The sequence below is a fragment of the Pseudophryne corroboree genome, chromosome 9 (assembly GCF_028390025.1).
Source record: "Pseudophryne corroboree isolate aPseCor3 chromosome 9, aPseCor3.hap2, whole genome shotgun sequence".
Lineage (NCBI taxonomy): Eukaryota > Metazoa > Chordata > Amphibia > Anura > Myobatrachidae > Pseudophryne > Pseudophryne corroboree.
The window spans coordinates 336459229-336479738 of NC_086452.1; the positions used below are offsets into that span (position 1 = coordinate 336459229).

General features: G+C 43.8%; 1 long non-coding RNA gene across 2 annotated transcripts in view; it reads left to right on the forward strand.

Annotated features, from left to right (window-relative positions):
• LOC134957012 (uncharacterized) overlaps window positions 1–20510 on the forward strand; it is a 202346-nt gene that overhangs the window by 171603 nt on the left and 10233 nt on the right. For both annotated transcript variants that reach the window (XR_010186386.1, XR_010186387.1), the window contains exons 3-4: window positions 1677–1797; window positions 2626–2760. This is a non-coding gene — a long non-coding RNA (uncharacterized LOC134957012). The remainder of the gene's footprint in view (window positions 1–1676; window positions 1798–2625; window positions 2761–20510) is intronic.

Here is a 20510-nt window from a genome sequence, read left to right on the forward strand (position 1 = left end):
TTCTGAGCATATTGGAAGTCTCGCAACAGAACATTTATAGATGGAGTTTAAGATCATACATGTTAACATTCAATAATATGCTATGCCGGCATGCCCTCTTATGGAGTCTATGTAAGTCATTAGCAAAACCAAATGCTCCGTCTACATACAGTACAGCGCAGGCACAAGGTCGTCATGCAATAAGTGATATGCCGGCCAGACTCTTATACCTAAGTTTCCTTTTGATGCTTCATCCAAATAATGTATCACTAACAATGACATTACTGAGAAGTGAAGGAGAGATGATTAGGATGGTCACCTGTAACACACATGCAATGTTTCTGTGACATGGAAAAACAATGGAAGAAATGTTATGGAGTCACCTTCATTGTTGTCCTAGTTGATAGGATAACCAGAAGAGTAGCTTTGGGTGGAGTGTCATGAGATGAAATGAAAACAAAAAAGTTATGTACCCTCCAGGTTCCGTTCTCAGCAGTCCAGTTGTCAGTACAATGGTGCCACGTGGTGCCACAGGGCACAGCCACGTTCACTGTCCACTCAACCTCTTTCCAACACGTCCAGCGGGTGTGAACAAGTCGAGTGGCTGTCATTACATATTCCCTGTGAATGTCACCTTGCGGGCCCGCCTTACAGTTTAATATATGCTGGTATTGAATAATACATTTCTAGTGCGCCACAAAAAAGATAACTCTTATTTCTTCTCCTCTTTATACGCTCATGGGTTACACAGGTTCTGTGGCTGATTAAACGAGGTGAAATGCAGACTTGAGGTCAGCCAGCCACAGAAACTGTATAATTCGTGAGTTTTCTGGTTTAATGGGATAGTATGGTTAGTATAGCTATCTCTCTCTCTCTCTCTCTTTCTCTCTATATATACACACACACACACACACACACACACACAACGGAGAATGATTAATTCAGCCTCTTAGATAAAGAGCTTTATTTCCTTATACAATATAAGCAGTGATATAGTCTAGAAATTCCTGTCACTTATGTTTTCCCTTTACCTATATATTGAGGCACTCTGTACAACATTGCCTTATTCTTCATTTTCTACACTAGTCTCATTTTTTTAAACTAGAAACTCATGTATATCCAGTTAATTAATGTAGAAATGCATATGTAAGATAGCTGTAACTCTGTAGCTATGCTGCTGGTTACTGTGACATCGCACCTAGCTTGTGACATCACTAGCCCATGACATCACAATGCTTCTTCCTGTAACATTCTATCTACAGCTGCTGACGTTTCCAGTTTCCATGCAGTAGACAGGTAGGAGGAGGTGAGTCCTACATAGCAGGGTATAATGGAGGGGGGTAAGGAAGACAGAGTGCAGTATAGTCCGCTGAAAGGCAAGACAAGATAGACAGAACAGGAAATACAGGCACAAGGACACATAAATAGGAGAAGCGCAGGAAGGAACAACATATTTAGGAATAAAAATGTAGTGTTACAGGAATAAAGAGGGCAGTATGGAGGATAAGCACACATACGGGGATGCAGATAACCTGGGTCTCTATGAGGCAGGATCGTGGCTTTGGGATGAAAAATATTATTAATAACTTTGAAAGTATCTTGTTTGGTTTAAGGAAAATTGGGAAACTGGTTGACTCATGGACATTTTATTGTACTTAAACTAGTACTATGCTTAATGATAGTCTTTTGTGTTTTAGATCATCTGGCAAAGAGATTTGCAGAGTGTCGGGTGACCGACAAAGAGATCTGCAAAGTGTCAGTTGAAGACGACGGGAGGGGTCGCAGAGGTAGCAACAACTGGAGTATAACTTGCAGGTGGTAAGTTACCATACTCTCTCTGCACATGTTACATCTGCCCCACCTGCAGTGCACATGGGTGGTCTTTCCGACTTGTTCGCTCGCTAGCAGTTTTTAGCAGCCGTGCAAACACTATGCCGCCTCCCACTGGGAGTGTATTTTAGCTCAGCAGAAGTGTAAACGAAAGGATCGCAGAGCGGAGGCAAAGTTTTTTGTGCAGTTTTAGAGTAGCTCAATACCTACTCAGCGCTTGCGATGACTTCAGACTGTTCAGTTCCTGTTTTGACGTCACAAACATGCCCTGCGTTTGCCCGCCCACGCCTGCGTTTTTCCTGGCAGGCCTGCGTTTTTTCGAACACTCCCTGAAAACAGCCAGTTGATACCCAGAAACGCCCACTTCATTTCAATCACTCTGCGGCCAGCAGTGCGACTGAAATGCTTCGCTAGACCTTGTGTGAAACTACATCGTTCGTTGTAATAGTGCATCGCGCATGCGCATTGCGCCGCATGCGCAGAAGTGCCTTTTTTTGCCTCATCAGTGCACAGCGAACGAATGCAGCTAGCGATCAACTCGGAATGACCACCATGGTTTTGTCCATTAGAGAACAAATTTGCTGCTGCGATCAGGTCTGAATTAGGCCCAGTGTATGATACTAACATGATCCTAACACTAGGGAAGATAAAACCTGGAGCAGATAACTTGGTCTCTATGAGAAAGGATCTTGGGTTTTGGATAAAAAGTCAATAAAATAGATAAATTGCAAATTAATAAAAATGAAAGTATGTAACAAAATGTAGTAGTATAATTACACACATAGTATGTCTAAACAGGAAATTCTGGTTATTTAGTTCATCATTTGACAAAGTTCTGGCAAAGAGATTTGCAGAGTGTCGGATGACCGGCAAAGAGATCTGCAAAGTGTCAGTTGAAGACGACGGGAGGGGTCGCAGAGGAATTAGTGACTGGAGAATAGCATGCAGGAGGTAAGTTACCATACTTGTGTAATTGTGTGTGTGGTGGGGGGTATTGAGAGCACAGTATAAAACATAGGGTCTAGGGTGGGGGAGAGCAGACAATACAAAACATGCAGAAGGGGGCAACTTGGTATAGCACATACAGATTGTGTGAGGGTACAATACAAAAAAATAAGATTTTACTTACCGATAAATCTATTTCTCGTAGTCCGTAGTGGATGCTGTGACTCCGTCAGGACCATGGGGATTAGCGGCTCCGCAGGAGACAGGGCACAAAAATAAAGCTTTAGGATCAGGTGGTGTGCACTGGCTCCTCCCCCTATGACCCTCCTCCAAGCCTCAGTTAGGATACTGTGCCCGGACGAGCGTACACAATAAGGAAGGATTTTGAATCCCGGGTAAGACTCATACCAGCCACACCAATCACACCGTACAACTTGTGATCTGAACCCAGTTAACAGTATGACAAACGTAGGAGCCTCTGAACAGACGGCTCACAACAATAACAACCCGATTTTTTTGTAACAATAACTATGTACAAGTATTGCAGACAATCCGCACTTGGGATGGGCGCCCAGCATCCACTACGGACTACGAGAAATAGATTTATCGGTAAGTAAAATCTTATTTTCTCTGACGTCCTAGTGGATGCTGGGACTCCGTCAGGACCATGGGGATTATACCAAAGCTCCCAAACGGGCGGGAGAGTGCGGATGACTCTGCAGCACCGAATGAGAGAACTCCAGGTCCTCTTTAGCCAGGGTATCAAATTTGTAGAATTTTACAAACGTGTTCTCCCCCGACCACGTAGCTGCTCGGCAGAGTTGTAATGCCGAGACCCCTCGGGCAGCCGCCCAGGATGAGCCCACCTTCCTTGTGGAATGGGCCTTGACAGATTTAGGCTGTGGCAGGCCTGCCACAGAATGTGCAAGTTGAATTGTGCTACAAATCCAACGAGCAATCGTCTGCTTAGAAGCAGGAGCACCCAGCTTGTTGGGTGCATACAGTATAAACAGCGAGTCAGATTTTCTGACTCCAGCCGTCCTTGAAATATATATTTTCAATGCCCGGACAACGTCCAGCAACTTGGAATCCTCCAAATCGCTAGTAGCCGCAGGCACCACAATAGGCTGGTTCAGGTGAAACGCTGACACCACCTTAGGCAGAAACTGAGGACGCGTCCGCAGTTCTGCCCTGTCCGAATGGAAAATCAGATATGGGCTTTTATACGATAAAGCCGCCAATTCTGATACTCTCCTGGCTGAAGCCAGGGCCAGTAGCATGGTTACTTTCCACGTAAGATATTTCAAATCCACCGATTTGAGTGGCTCAAACCAATGGGATTTGAGAAAATCCAAAACTACATTAAGGTCCCACGGAGCCACTGGGGGCACAACCGGGGGCTGTATATGTAGTACTCCTTTTACAAAAGTCTGGACTTCAGGAACTGAAGCCAATTCTTTCTGGAAGAAAATCGACAGGGCCGAAATTTGAACCTTAATGGACCCCAATTTGAGGCCCATAGACAATCCTGTTTGCAGGAAATGTAGGAATCGACCCAGTTGAAATTCCTCCGTGGGGGCCTTCCTGGCCTCACACCACGCAACATATTTTCTCCAAATGCGGTGATAATGTTGTGCAGTCACCTCCTTCCTGGCTTTTACCAGTGTAGGAATGACCTCTTCCGGAATGCCTTTTTCCCTTAGAATTCGGCGTTCAACCGCCATGCCATCAAACGCAGCCGCGGTAAGTCTTGGAATAGACACATTCCCTGCTGAAGCAGGTCCCGTCTTAGAGGTAGAGGCCACGGATCTTCCGTGAGCATCTCCTGAAGTTCCGGGTACCAAGTTCTTCTTGGCCAATCCGGAGCCACGAGTATCGTTCTTACTCCCCTTTGCCGTATAATTCTCAGTACTTTTGGTATGAGAGGCAGAGGAGGAAACACATACACTGACTGGAACACCCACGGTGTTACCAGAGCGTCCACAGCTATTGCCTGAGGGTCTCTTGACCTGGCGCAATACCTGTCCAGTTTTTTGTTGAGGCGAGACGCCATCATATCCACCTTTGGTTTTTCCCAACGGTTCACAATCATGTGGAAGACTTCTGGATGAAGTCCCCACTCTCCCGGGTGTAGATCGTGTCTGCTGAGGAAGTCTGCTTCCCAGTTGTCCACTCCCGGAATGAACACTGCTGACAGTGCTATCACATGATCTTCCGCCCAGCGAAGAATCCTTGCAGCTTCTGCCATTGCTCTCCTGCTTCTTGTGCCGCCCTGTCTGTTTACGTGGGCGACTGCCGTGATGTTGTCCGACTGGATCAACACCGGCTGACCCTGAAGCAGGGGTTTTGCCAGGCTTAGAGCATTGTAAATCGCTCTTAGCTCCAGTATATTTATGTGAAGAGACATCTCCAGGCTTGACCATACTCCCTGGAAGTTTCTTCCCTGTGTGACCGCTCCCCAGCCTCTCAGACTGGCATCCATGGTCACCAGGACCCAGTCCTGTATGCCGAATCTGCGGCCCTCTAACAGATGAGCACTCTGCAACCACCACAGAAGAGACACCCTTGTCCGTGGCGATAAGGTTATCCGCTGATGCATCTGCAGATGCGATCCGGACCATTTGTCCAGCAGATCCCACTGAAAAGTTCGTGCGTGGAATCTGCCGAATGGAATCGCTTCGTAAGAAGCCACCATCTTTCCCAGGACTCTTGTGCATTGATGCACAGACACTTTTCCTGGTTTTAGGAGGTTCCTGACAAGTTCGGATAACTCCCTGGCTTTCTCCTCCGGAAGAAACACCTTTTTCTGAACCGTGTCCAGAATCATTCCCAGGAACAGCAGACGCGTCGTCGGGTTCAATTGAGATTTTGGAAAATTCAGAATCCACCCGTGCTGTTGCAGCACTACTTGGGTTAGTGCTACTACGTCTTCCAGCTGTTCTCTGGACCTTGCCCTTATCAGGAGATCGTCCAAGTAAGGGATAATTAATACGCCTTTTCTTCGCAGAAGAAACATCATTTCGGCCATTACCTTGGTAAAGACCCGAGGTGCCGTGGACAATCCAAACGGCAGCGTCTGAAACTGATAATGACAGTTTTGCACCACGAACCTGAGGTACCCTTGGTGTGAAGGGCAAATTGGGACATGCAGGTAAGCATCCTTGATGTCCAGGGACACCATAAAGTCCCCTTCTTCCAGATTCGCTATCACTGCTCTGAGTGACTCCATCTTGAACTTGAATTTTTGTATGTACAGGTTCAAAGATTTCAGATTTAGAATAGGTCTTACCGAGCCGTCCGGCTTCGGTACCACAAATAGCGTGGAGTAATACCCCTTTCCCTGTTGTAGGAGGGGTACCTTGACTATCACCTGCTGAGAAAACAGCTTGTGAATGGCTTCCAATACCGTCGCCCTGTCTGAGGGAGACGTTGGCAAAGCAGACTTTAGGAACCGGCGAGGGGGAGACTTCTCGAATTCCAACCTGTAACCCTGAGATACTACCTGCAGGATCCAGGGGTCCACCTGTGAGCAAGCCCACTGCGCACTGAAATTCTTGAGTCGACCCCCCACCGCTCCTGAGTCCGCTTGTAAAGCCCCAGCGTCATGCTGAGGGCTTTGCAGAACCCGGGGAGGGCTTCTGTTCCTGGGAAGGAGCTGCTTGCTGCCCTCTCTTACCCTTTCCTCTGCCTCGGGGCAGATATGACTGTCCTTTTGCCCGCTTGTTCTTATAGGACCGAAAGGACTGCGGCTGAAAAGACGGTGTCTTTTTCTGTTGGGAGGGGGTCTGAGGTAAAAAGGTGGATTTCCCGGCAGTTGCCGTGGCCACCAGATCCGATAGACCCACGCCAAATAATTCCTCCCCTTTATACGGCAATACTTCCATATGCCGTTTGGAATCCGCATCACCTGACCACTGTCGCGTCCATAAACTTCTTCTGGCAGATATGGACATCGCACTTACTCTCGATGCCAGAGTGCAAATATCCCTCTGAGCATCTCGCATATAAAGAAAAGCATCCTTTACTTGCTCTAAAGTCAAAAAAATCCAGGGTATCAATATTTTCAGTCAGGGAATCCGACCAGACCACCCCAGCACTGCACATCCAGGCTGAGGCGATGGCTGGTCGCAGTATAACACCAGTATGTGTGTATATACTTTTTAGGGTAGTTTCCAGCCTCCTATCAGCTGGATCCTTGAGGGCGGCCGTATCAGGAGACGGTAACGCCACTTGTTTTGATAAGCGTGTGAGCGCCTTATCCACCCTAGGGGGTGTTTCCCAGCGCGCCCTAACCTCTGGCGGGAAAGGGTATAATGCCAATAACTTTTCTGAAATTAGCACTTTTCTATCTGGGTTAACCCACGCTTCATCACATACATCATTCAATTCCTCTGATTCAGGAAAAACTACAGGTAGTTTTTTCACACCCCACATAATACCCCTTTTTGTGGTACTTGCAGTATCAGAGATATGTAAAGCCTCCTTCATTGCCGTGATCATATAACGTGTGGCCCTACTGGAAAATACGTTTGTTTCTTCACCGTCGACACTAGATTCAGTGTCCGTGTCTGGGTCTGTGTCGACCGACTGAGGTAAAGGGCGTTTTACAGCCCCTGACGGTGTCTGAGACGCCTGGGCAGGTACTAACTGGTTTGCCGGCTGTCTCATGTCGTCAACTGATTTTTGTAATGTGCTGACATTATCACGTAATTCCATAAACAAAGCCATCCATTCCGGTGTCGACTCCCTGGGGGGCGACATCACCATTACCGGCAATTGCTCTGCCTCCACACCAACATCGTCCTCATACATGTCGACACACACGTACCGACACACAGCAGACACACAGGGAATGCTCTATTGAAGACAGGACCCCACTAGCCCTTTGGGGAGACAGAGGGAGAGTTTGCCAGCACACACCCAAGCGCTATAATATATATGGGAACAACCCTATATAAGTGTTGTATCCTTATAGCAGCTTAAATATAGTAATATCGCCAAAAAAAGTGCCCCCCCTCTCTGTTTTACCCTGTTTCTGTAGTGCAGTGCAGGGGAGAGTCCTGGGAGCCTTCCTCACAGCGGAGCTGAGCAGGAAAATGGCGCTGTGTGCTGAGGAGAATAAGCCCCGCCCCCTATTTCGGCGGGCTCTTCTCCCGGAGTTTGTGAGATCTGGCAGGGGTTAAATACATCCATATAGCCTCAAGGGCTATATGTGATGTATTTTTAGCCATAAGAAAGGTATTATACATTGCTGCCCAGGGCGCCCCCCCCGGCGCCCTGCACCCTCAGTGACCGCTGTGTGAAGTGTGCTGACAACAATGGCGCACAGCTGCAGTGCTGTGCGCTACCTCATGAAGACTGAAAAGTCTTCTGCCGCCTGTTTCTGGACCTCTTCAATCTTCGGCATCTGCAAGGGGGGTCGGCGGCGCGGCTCCGGGACCGGACTCCATGGCTGGGCCTGTGTTCGATCCCTCTGGAGCTAATGGTGTCCAGTAGCCTAAGAAGCCAATCCATCCTGCACGCAGGTGAGTTCACTTCTCTCCCCTAAGTCCCTCGATGCAGTGAGCCTGTTGCCAGCAGGACTCACTGAAAATAAAAAACCTAAAAACTTTTTCTAAGCAGCTCTTTAGGAGAGTCACCTAGATTGCACCCTGCTCGGACGGGCACAAAAACCTAACTGAGGCTTGGAGGAGGGTCATAGGGGGAGGAGCCAGTGCACACCACCTGATCCTAAAGCTTTATTTTTGTGCCCTGTCTCCTGCGGAGCCGCTAATCCCCATGGTCCTGACGGAGTCCCAGCATCCACTAGGACGTCAGAGAAATAAGAATTTACTCACCGGTAATTCTATTTCTCGTAGTCCGTAGTGGATGCTGGGTACTCCGTAAGGACCATGGGGAATAGACGGGCTCCGCAGGAGACTGGGCACTCTTAAAAGAAAGATTAGGTACTATATCTGGTGTGCACTGGCTCCTCCCTCTATGCCCCTCCTCCAGACCTCAGTTAGGGAAACTGTGCCCAGAAGAGCTGACATTACTAGGAAAGGATTTGGAATCCAGGGTAAGACTCATACCAGCCACACCAATCACACCGTACAACTTGTGATAACTATACCCAGTTAACAGTATGGACCATGGGGATTATACCAAAGCTCCCAAACGGGCGGGAGAGTGCGGATGACTCTGCAGCACCGAATGAGCAAACTCAAGGTCATCCTCAGCAGGGTATCAAACTTATAGAATTTTGCAAAAGTGTTTGATCCCGACCAAGTAGCAGCTCGGCAAAGTTGTAAAGCCGAGACCCCTCAGGCAGCCGCCCAAGAAGAGCCCACCTTCCTCGTGGAATGGGCTTTTACTGATTTAGGATGCGGCAGTCCAGCCGCAGAATGTGCAAGTTGAATCGTGCTACAGATCCAGCGAGCAATAGTCTGCTTTGAAGCAGGAGCACCCAGCTTGTTGGGTGCATGCAGGATAAACAGCGAGTCAGTTTTTCTGACTCTAGCCGTCCTGGAAACATAGATTTTCAGGGCCCGGACTACGTCCAGCAACTTGGAATCCTCCAAGTCCCGAGTAGCCGCAGGCACCACAATAGGTTGGTTCAAATGAAACTCTGATACCACCTTTGGGAGAAATTGGGGACGAGTCCTCAATTCTGCCCTGTCCATATGGAAAATCAGATATGGGCTTTTACAGGACAAAGCCGCCAATTCTGACACACGCCTAGCTGAGGCCAAGGCCAACAGCATGACTACCTTCCACGTGAGATACTTCAACTCCACGGTCTGAAGTTGCTCAAACCAATGTGATTTTAGGAAATCCAACACAACGCTGAGATCCCAAGGTGCCACTGGAGGCACAAAAGGGGGCTGAATATGCAGCACTCCCTTAACAAACGTCTGAACTTCAGGCAGTGAAGCCAGTTCTTTTTCTTGTAGTTCCGAGTACCAAGTTCTTCTTGGCCAATCCGGAACGATGAGTATAGTTCTTACTCCTCTCTTTCTTATTATCCTCAGTACCCTTGGTATGAGAGGAAGAGGAGGGAACACATAAACCGACTGGTACACCCACGGTGTCACTAGAGCGTCCACAGCTATCGCCTGAGGGTCCCTTGACCTGGCGCAATATCTTTTTAGCTTTTTGTTGAGGCGGGACGCCATCATGTCCACCTGTGGCCTTTCCCAACGATTTACAATCAGCTTGAAGACTTCTGGATGAAGTCCCCACTCTCCCGGATGGAGGTCGTGCCTGCTGAGGAAGTCTGCTTCCCAGTTGTCCACTCCCGGAATGAACACCGCTGACAGTGCTAGCACGTGATTCTCCGCCCATCGAAGAATCCTTGTGGCTTCTGCCATCGCCATCCTGCTTCTTGTGCCGCCCTGTCGGTTTACATGGGCGACCGCCGTGATGTTGTCTGACTGAATCAGCACCGGTTGGTTTTGAAGCAGGGGTTCTGCTTGACTCAGGGCATTGTAAATGGCCCTTAGTTCCAGAATATTTATGTGTAGGGAAATCTCCTGACTCGACCACTGTCCTTGGAAGTTTCTTCCCTGAGTGACTGCCCCCCAACCTCGGAGGCTTGCATCCGTGGTCACCAGGACCCAGTCCTGAATGCCGAATCTGCGGCCCTCGAGAAGATGAGCGCTCTGCAGCCACCACAGCAGAGACACCCTGGCCCTCGGGGACAGGGTGATCAACCGAAGCATCTGAAGATGCGATCCGGACCACTTGTCTAACAGATCACACTGAAAGATCCTTGCATGGAACCTGCCGAAGGGAATTGCTTCGTAAGAAGCTACCATCTTTCCCAGGACTCGCGTGCAGTGATGCACCGACACCTGTTTTGGTTTCAGGAGGTCCCTGACCAGAGATGACAATTCCTGGGCCTTCTCCTCCTGGAGAAACACCTTCTTCTGTTCTGTATAACAAAAAGAGGCGATCTCCCAGCGCTGCTATACACAATCTCCAGTCCGTATAGTTTCTTTTTCCTCAAAGAGAAAACGAATTAGTGAGTCCCCTTATTCTCAATCGATCCTTTAAGTCCCAATTTTTAGGAGACTGACCTTTATAATTGGCCCTATGTGCGTTGAAAGGTATCTTTGGGTCCTTGCTTCTATTCTGGACCTCCCCCAATGTTTGTTATATGGATAACTTCTCAATACACCAAATCACATCAACTTTATGATAGGTCTCCCATCTGCACCAGGCTTACCTTTATATCAAGCCCTATGTGCATTGAAAGGTATCTTTTTGGTCCCGACTTCTGTCCTTGACCTCCGATACCCCCACACTGATGGCTCCCGGGCGTTCAATAAAATGGAAAATCCCGCCAGAAAGATGATGATTTTTTTATTACTAAAAAACTTCTTAGAACAATAAAATAGATAAAAATGGAAATAGTCCACAAGACCAAAATCAAAATAACATAAACACAGGAGATTCCCTATATGAGAAAAGGTGAGGCCACTTCCACTGGTACCCTTCAGATGGAACAAGGAAAAATAATTTTTAGGTTGCAACAATCCTTGCCAAAAAAATACTAGTACCAACATACGTGGTGTGGTTCAGCCTAGGGTCCTCCTGTGTAATTCACCAACGCGTTTCGGATAACAAATCCTTCCTCAGGGTGCATGGTGGAAGTGACCCCCCTGGTCTCTTTATACCCCTCTGGCTATGTTTCATATCCTCCTCAGCCAATCAGGTTCCACCATCAGAATTAATACATATTCAATACAAATACAGCCTAAAAACCTATATTTATATATAGTACATATACATATCAGTTAAATGCAATATCCATATACTGCGTTATACTAAAACATATCCATAAAATTACATTCTGTGTCTAAATTGGTTACATGCAAAAAAAGGAATGGATCCATGCGGTCAACATTATACAAGAGGTTTGCCTCCCATCCTGGGTATTAGCGTCCATGATTTACACTTGATCTGACTGCCGAAATCACCGGTTTTTACTGGTTTCCGCTGACGTCTTTCCTGTTTGCATGTGTTGCCATGGAGACGTCCCGTCTCCAATCCCTTCGTCAGCGAGTCTCTCAAAGACGGAAGTTCCCGTCATGTGGTGCGGCCGACTTCCGGTTGTTGGAACGCAACCCCGGAAGTTCTTTCCATTCACTGTGTATCGCACCATCATATCTCACTCATCCGTACCCGGATATATGTAAAGAGATATGGACAAGCATAAATATATTGACAGTTAGCAATCAGCTTATCACTTTATAAATGCTAATTCTATTAATCTCGATATGTGCATCTATTCATCACCATATACCCTCATTACATCGAACAATAAAACTCCATATAAAGGATATGTAATAAAGGTCTCAATCTGCAACATGTTATATATGGGTTTATAGAAACCACTTGGTTTCAAAATCCATGTTATGACCATTCGGATATAGTGTCTTCAATTCATAGATCTTTCTCATTTCCGCCCTAGCCAATCTTATATCGTCATCCTTTTTGCGCCAATTAGGTGGAATACCCACAATCGCGCAAAAATCCACTAAATGATTAATATTACAATTGTGTACATTCTTGAAGTGTGATGAGACACTATGTGTGTCCAATCCTTTTTTAATATTGCGGACATGCTCCGCCATGCGTACTTTGAGTGCTCTTGTGGTACGTCCCACGTTTTGTGAGCCACAAGAACACTCCAATAAATATACACAATTTGTTGTGGAACAAGTCAAAAATTCCCTAATGGGATATACCATATTAGTTTGCGTTGATCTATATTCTATTATCTTATTTCCTTTTCCTTTGCAGTTACGGCACATTATGCACATGCCGCACCTATAAAAGCCTTTAGATTTGACCCTGGTTTTCATTCTTGGGGCCACCAGAACGCTACTGACAATATTGTCTTTTAAATTTCTAGCCTTTCTATATGTAAAGCTAGGTCGATCCGATATATGATCTTTTAACATCGGATCTCTAGTAAGAATATCCCAATGTTGTTTAAGGATTTTTTCAACTTGTTTATATTGGCTGTTGAAATCCATGATAAACGCTATTCCTCTATTGTTAGTACTTAATCTACGTTTACCACTGCTATTACCATCCAGATATGCCTCCCTATTTATGCTAGAACCTTTATCTCTTGCTTTTTTTATTATTTCTGAATCATAACCCTTTTCTTGGAATTGTTCCTGTAAAATATTGGCATGCTGTTCATATTCCTGTATGTCTGTACAATTCCGTCGAATACGATGGAATTGACTAACAGGAATACTCCGCAGCCAATTATGATGATGATTACTAGTGAAATCTATGAAAGAGTTGCAATCAGTACTTTTCATGTGGTTACTAGTTTTAATAATACCATCCTCAATATATACCTTCAAATCCAAAAAATTTACTTCAACTTCACTTATTTCAAATGTGAATTTTATGTTATATTGATTGTCATTAAGGTGTGTGCAAAAGGTGTCCAAAGAACTCCGGCCACCACCCCATACAAAAATAACATCGTCAATATACCGATGCCAGGACACCAGACCGGCACCCAGCTGATGGCTCCCCCATACTGCTTGTTCTTCCCAGTGGGCCATAAAAAGATTGGCATAGCTGGGTGCCAGCCTGGTGCCCATGGCTGTTCCTGTGAGCTGGTAATAAAAAGCATCATGGAACCAAAAAAAATTATTTTTCAAAATGAGAGAAATGCCATCCAGAATGAATTCTTTTTTATTTATGTCTACCATATCTCTGTTGAGAAAAAACTCTGTGGCTTCCAGACCATGTTTATGTTCTATAATGGTGTACAGCGACTGTACGTCCGCTGTAACCATTAAGAATCCAGGTTCCCATTTAACGTTCATTAATTTGTTTATAATATTGATAGTATCTTTAAGGTAAGAACGAGTGGATTGCACCATAGGCTGTAATATCTTATCTAAAACCAGTGATAAATTGGAGAGGCATGAATCTGTTCCCGCCACTATGGGGCGTCCTGGAGGTTTCTCCTTGTTCTTATGTACTTTAGGGAGTATATATAACACTGGTATAGAGGGATTGTCTATGGTTATATATTTCATATCATCCTCCTCTATAATCCCTTTGGATAGGTATAGTGCCAAGAAGGTTTTAAGTTTATCAATAATACCTTCACCTGGATTTGTTCTAAGTTTTTTATATGTTTCTCCATCTTGCAGTTGTCTGAATACCTCCATATTATAATCTTCTACGTTCATAACAACCACACTGCCCCCCTTATCCGCGGGTTTAATGACTATGTTACTGTTTCCTCTTAAAGATTTGATAGCCCCACGCTCAGCTTTTGTCAGGTTCATTCTTCTATTAGGTTTTAATACAATGCTGTCTAGATCATTTTTTACAGCTTTTTCAAATGCCTCCACGAAGCTGCCCTTTTTATGTTTCGGATAGAAGGTGGACTTACGTTTTAATTTAAAATGGCCCTCAGTCTGGGAAACCTCCTGTTCCGGTTTCTCAGCAAAAAACCTTTTTAGGGTGAGACGTCTGATGAATCTCTCCACATCTACAAACACACTGAATTTGTCACATCGATTCGAGGGAGCAAATTTTAAACCCTTCTCAAGGATGCTGATCTCGTGTGCTGTTAGTTGGTAATCACTTAGATTGTGGACTCTGGTGACATTATTAATACTAGGATTGGACATGGGGCATTTCTCCCCTTCTACCTTCCTATTTGATGGTGTATCGTTAGATGTCAAAGGCTTTCTCATCTTACATCTTCTTTTGGAGTTTAGTGTTCTCATTTTCCCTCCTCTTTTACCACGTTTTTTAGGGGGTTTTACCTCCATCTTCCGTTTGTCCTCTGACCTCTCCCTAAAAAATGCGAGTTATTCCTAGGGGAATCTTGTTCTACCTCTTCCCTAGAGTCCCTGAATTCCTTCTCTCTATATGTGTATCTCTGCCTATATATATCCATATCCTTCCTATTTCCAGAGGGATTTACTTCCTCCCTTCTAGAGTATGTCCTTTTATCGGCCAAACTTTTGGATTGATTACTCTCTCTGTTCTCATTATTCCATCTATCCCTATATTGTCTGGAGCCTTTATCTATCCACCTATTTGGTCTCCCTCCTACTTTTGGATTAATTCTCCTGGTCCTCTGCTCTAATGGCTTTTCATAGTTAGCTTGGATGTTATTTTCTTCCCTTCTAGTATCCCTGGGTAGACCTTCTTTAATCTTTTTACATTCATCAATATCCCTAAAGTACTTCCTTTGCTTTTTGTTTTTAATGTCCTTTTCAATTTTTTCTATCTTCTTAATGATCCCTCCTTCCAATTCCTTATAATCCTCTGATTCAGAGTATGGTTCCACCAAAGATCTTAGGGATCCAATTTCCTCTTCTAACTCTTTAAGGGTATTACCTTTTTCCCTAATAATTAACTGCATGAGTGAGTAGGAACATCCATCTAGGATCTTTTGCCATTCCTTCATAAATGCATCTGACTCATTATTAAACGAGGGTACTTTGATAATTTTCAAACCCTTAGGCGTAAGGCCTTCTGTGCAATACTTTTCTAAGAAAGCCACCTCCCACCATATTTTACTCTCTCTTATGAGTAATTTCTCCAATTTGCGCATAGCGCTATCCAAGTCATCATCCACCAATTCAATATTATCGCTTTCATTGAATAATTTCTCCACCTGAGCTTTCCTATTCACTCTATGTGCAAACATGATTCTGGGCAGCAAGACACAATAACAATGGTGCAAAATAGACAAGTAAAAAAAAAATGTGTAACAGTAACTTGCGCCCTAGCTGCAGCTCGGCAAACCACCAAATGAGGAGCACCACTCCTTTCTAGTCACAATATAACAAAAAGAGGCGATCTCCCAGCGCTGCTATACACAATCTCCAGTCCGTATAGTTTCTTTTCCCTCAAAGAGAAAACGAATTAGTGAGTCCCCTTATTCTCAATCGATCCTTTAAGTCCCAATTTTTAGGAGACTGACCTTTATAATTGGCCCTATGTGCGTTGAAAGGTATCTTTGGGTCCTTGCTTCTATTCTGGACCTCCCCCAATGTTTGTTATATGGATAACTTCTCAATACACCAAATCACATCAACTTTATGATAGGTCTCCCATCTGCACCAGGCTTACCTTTATATCAAGCCCTATGTGCATTGAAAGGTATCTTTTTGGTCCCGACTTCTGTCCTTGACCTCCGATACCCCCACACTGATGGCTCCCGGGCGTTCAATAAAATGGAAAATCCCGCCAGAAAGATGATGATTTTTTTATTACTAAAAAACTTCTTAGAACAATAAAATAGATAAAAATGGAAATAGTCCACAAGACCAAAATCAAAATAACATAAACACAGGAGATTCCCTATATGAGAAAAGGTGAGGCCACTTCCACTGGTACCCTTCAGATGGAACAAGGAAAAATAATTTTTAGGTTGCAACAATCCTTGCCAAAAAAATACTAGTACCAACATACGTGGTGTGGTTCAGCCTAGGGTCCTCCTGTGTAATTCACCAACGCGTTTCGGATAACAAATCCTTCCTCAGGGTGCATGGTGGAAGTGACCCCCCTGGTCTCTTTATACCCCTCTGGCTATGTTTCATATCCTCCTCAGCCAATCAGGTTCCACCATCAGAATTAATACATATTCAATACAAATACAGCCTAAAAACCTATATTTATATATAGTACATATACATATCAGTTAAATGCAATATCCATATACTGCGTTATACTAAAACATATCCATAAAATTACATTCTGTGTCTAAATTGGTTACATGCAAAAAAAGGAATGGATCCATGCGGTCAACATTATACAAGAGGTTTGCCTCCCATCCTGGGTATTAGCGTCCATGATTTACACTTGATCTGACTGCCGAAATCACCGGTTTTTACTGGTTTCCGCTGACGTCTTTCCTGTTTGCATGTGTTGCCATGGAGACGTCCCGTCTCCAATCCCTTCGTCAGCGAGTCTCTCAAAGACGGAAGTTCCCGTCATGTGGTGCGGCCGACTTCCGGTTGTTGGAACGCAACCCCGGAAGTTCTTTCCATTCACTGTGTATCGCACCATCATATCTCACTCATCCGTACCCGGATATATGTAAAGAGATATGGACAAGCATAAATATATTGACAGTTAGCAATCAGCTTATCACTTTATAAATGCTAATTCTATTAATCTCGATATGTGCATCTATTCATCACCATATACCCTCATTACATCGAACAATAAAACTCCATATAAAGGATATGTAATAAAGGTCTCAATCTGCAACATGTTATATATGGGTTTATAGAAACCACTTGGTTTCAAAATCCATGTTATGACCATTCGGATATAGTGTCTTCAATTCATAGATCTTTCTCATTTCCGCCCTAGCCAATCTTATATCGTCATCCTTTTTGCGCCAATTAGGTGGAATACCCACAATCGCGCAAAAATCCACTAAATGATTAATATTACAATTGTGTACATTCTTGAAGTGTGATGAGACACTATGTGTGTCCAATCCTTTTTTAATATTGCGGACATGCTCCGCCATGCGTACTTTGAGTGCTCTTGTGGTACGTCCCACGTATTGTGAGCCACAAGAACACTCCAATAAATATACACAATTTGTTGTGGAACAAGTCAAAAATTCCCTAATGGGATATACCATATTAGTTTGCGTTGATCTATATTCTATTATCTTATTTCCTTTTCCTTTGCAGTTACGGCACATTATGCACATGCCGCACCTATAAAAGCCTTTAGATTTGACCCTGGTTTTCATTCTTGGGGCCACCAGAACGCTACTGACAATATTGTCTTTTAAATTTCTAGCCTTTCTATATGTAAAGCTAGGTCGATCCGATATATGATCTTTTAACATCGGATCTCTAGTAAGAATATCCCAATGTTGTTTAAGGATTTTTTCAACTTGTTTATATTGGCTGTTGAAATCCATGATAAACGCTATTCCTCTATTGTTAGTACTTAATCTACGTTTACCACTGCTATTACCATCCAGATATGCCTCCCTATTTATGCTAGAACCTTTATCTCTTGCTTTTTTTATTATTTCTGAATCATAACCCTTTTCTTGGAATTGTTCCTGTAAAATATTGGCATGCTGTTCATATTCCTGTATGTCTGTACAATTCCGTCGAATACGATGGAATTGACTAACAGGAATACTCCGCAGCCAATTATGATGATGATTACTAGTGAAATCTATGAAAGAGTTGCAATCAGTACTTTTCATGTGGTTACTAGTTTTAATAATACCATCCTCAATATATACCTTCAAATCCCAAAAATTTACTTCAACTTCACTTATTTCAAATGTGAATTTTATGTTATATTGATTGTCATTAAGGTGTGTGCAAAAGGTGTCCAAAGAACTCCGGCCACCACCCCATACAAAAATAACATCGTCAATATACCGATGCCAGGACACCAGACCGGCACCCAGCTGATGGCTCCCCCATACTGCTTGTTCTTCCCAGTGGGCCATAAAAAGATTGGCATAGCTGGGTGCCAGCCTGGTGCCCATGGCTGTTCCTGTGAGCTGTAAATAAAAAGCATCATGGAACCAAAAAAAATTATTTTTCAAAATGAGAGAAATGCCATCCAGAATGAATTCTTTTTTATTTATGTCTACCATATCTCTGTTGAGAAAAAACTCTGTGGCTTCCAGACCATGTTTATGTTCTATAATGGTGTACAGCGACTGTACGTCCGCTGTAACCATTAAGAATCCAGGTTCCCATTTAACGTTCATTAATTTGTTTATAATATTGATAGTATCTTTAAGGTAAGAACGAGTGGATTGCACCATAGGCTGTAATATCTTATCTAAAACCAGTGATAAATTGGAGAGGCATGAATCTGTTCCCGCCACTATGGGGCGTCCTGGAGGTTTCTCCTTGTTCTTATGTACTTTAGGGAGTATATATAACACTGGTATAGAGGGATTGTCTATGGTTATATATTTCATATCATCCTCCTCTATAATCCCTTTGGATAGGTATAGTGCCAAGAAGGTTTTAAGTTTATCAATAATACCTTCACCTGGATTTGTTCTAAGTTTTTTATATGTTTCTCCATCTTGCAGTTGTCTGAATACCTCCATATTATAATCTTCTACGTTCATAACAACCACACTGCCCCCCTTATCCGCGGGTTTAATGACTATGTTACTGTTTCCTCTTAAAGATTTGATAGCCCCACGCTCAGCTTTTGTCAGGTTCATTCTTCTATTAGGTTTTAATACAATGCTGTCTAGATCATTTTTTACAGCTTTTTCAAATGCCTCCACGAAGCTGCTTTACATATAGAAAGGCTAGAAATTTAAAAGACAATATTGTCAGTAGCGTTCTGGTGGCCCCAAGAATGAAAACCAGGGTCAAATCTAAAGGCTTTTATAGGTGCGGCATGTGCATAATGTGCCGTAACTGCAAAGGAAAAGGAAATAAGATAATAGAATATAGATCAACGCAAACTAATATGGTATATCCCATTAGGGAATTTTTGACTTGTTCCACAACAAATTGTGTATATTTATTGGAGTGTTCTTGTGGCTCACAATACGTGGGACGTACCACAAGAGCACTCAAAGTACGCATGGCGGAGCATGTCCGCAATATTAAAAAAGGATTGGACACACATAGTGTCTCATCACACTTCAAGAATGTACACAATTGTAATATTAATCATTTAGTGGATTTTTGCGCGATTGTGGGTATTCCACCTAATTGGCGCAAAAAGGATGACGATATAAGATTGGCTAGGGCGGAAATGAGAAAGATCTATGAATTGAAGACACTATATCCGAATGGTCATAACATGGATTTTGAAACCAAGTGGTTTCTATAAACCCATATTTAACATGTTGCAGATTGAGACCTTTATTACATATCCTTTATATGGAGTTTTATTGTTCGATGTAATGAGGGTATATGGTGATGAATAGATGCACATATCGAGATTAATAGAATTAGCATTTATAAAGTGATAAGCTGATTGCTAACTGTCAATATATTTATGCTTGTCCATATCTCTTTACATATATCCGGGTACGGATGAGTGAGATATGATGGTGCGATACACAGTGAATGGAAAGAACTTCCGGGGTTGCGTTCCAACAACCGGAAGCCGGCCGCACCACATGACGGGAACTTCCGTCTTTGAGAGACTCGCTGACGAAGGGATTGGAGACGGGACGTCTCCATGGCAACACATGCAAACAGGAAAGACGTCAGCGGAAACCAGTAAAAACCGGTGATTTCGGCAGTCAGATCAAGTGTAAATCATGGACGCTAATACCCAGGATGGGAGGCAAACCTCTTGTATAATGTTGACCGCATGGATCCATTCCTTTTTTTGCATGTAACCAATTTAGACACAGAATGTAATTTTATGGATATGTTTTAGTATAACGCAGTATATGGATATTGCATTTAACTGATATGTATATGTACTATATATAAATATAGGTTTTTAGGCTGTATTTGTATTGAATATGTATTAATTCTGATGGTGGAACCTGATTGGCTGAGGAGGATATGAAACATAGCCAGAGGGGTATAAAGAGACCAGGGGGGTCACTTCCACCATGCACCCTGAGGAAGGATTTGTTATCCGAAACGCGTTGGTGAATTACACAGGAGGACCCTAGGCTGAACCACACCACGTATGTTGGTACTAGTATTTTTTTGGCAAGGATTGTTGCAACCTAAAAATTATTTTTCCTTGTTCCATCTGAAGGGTACCAGTGGAAGTGGCCTCACCTT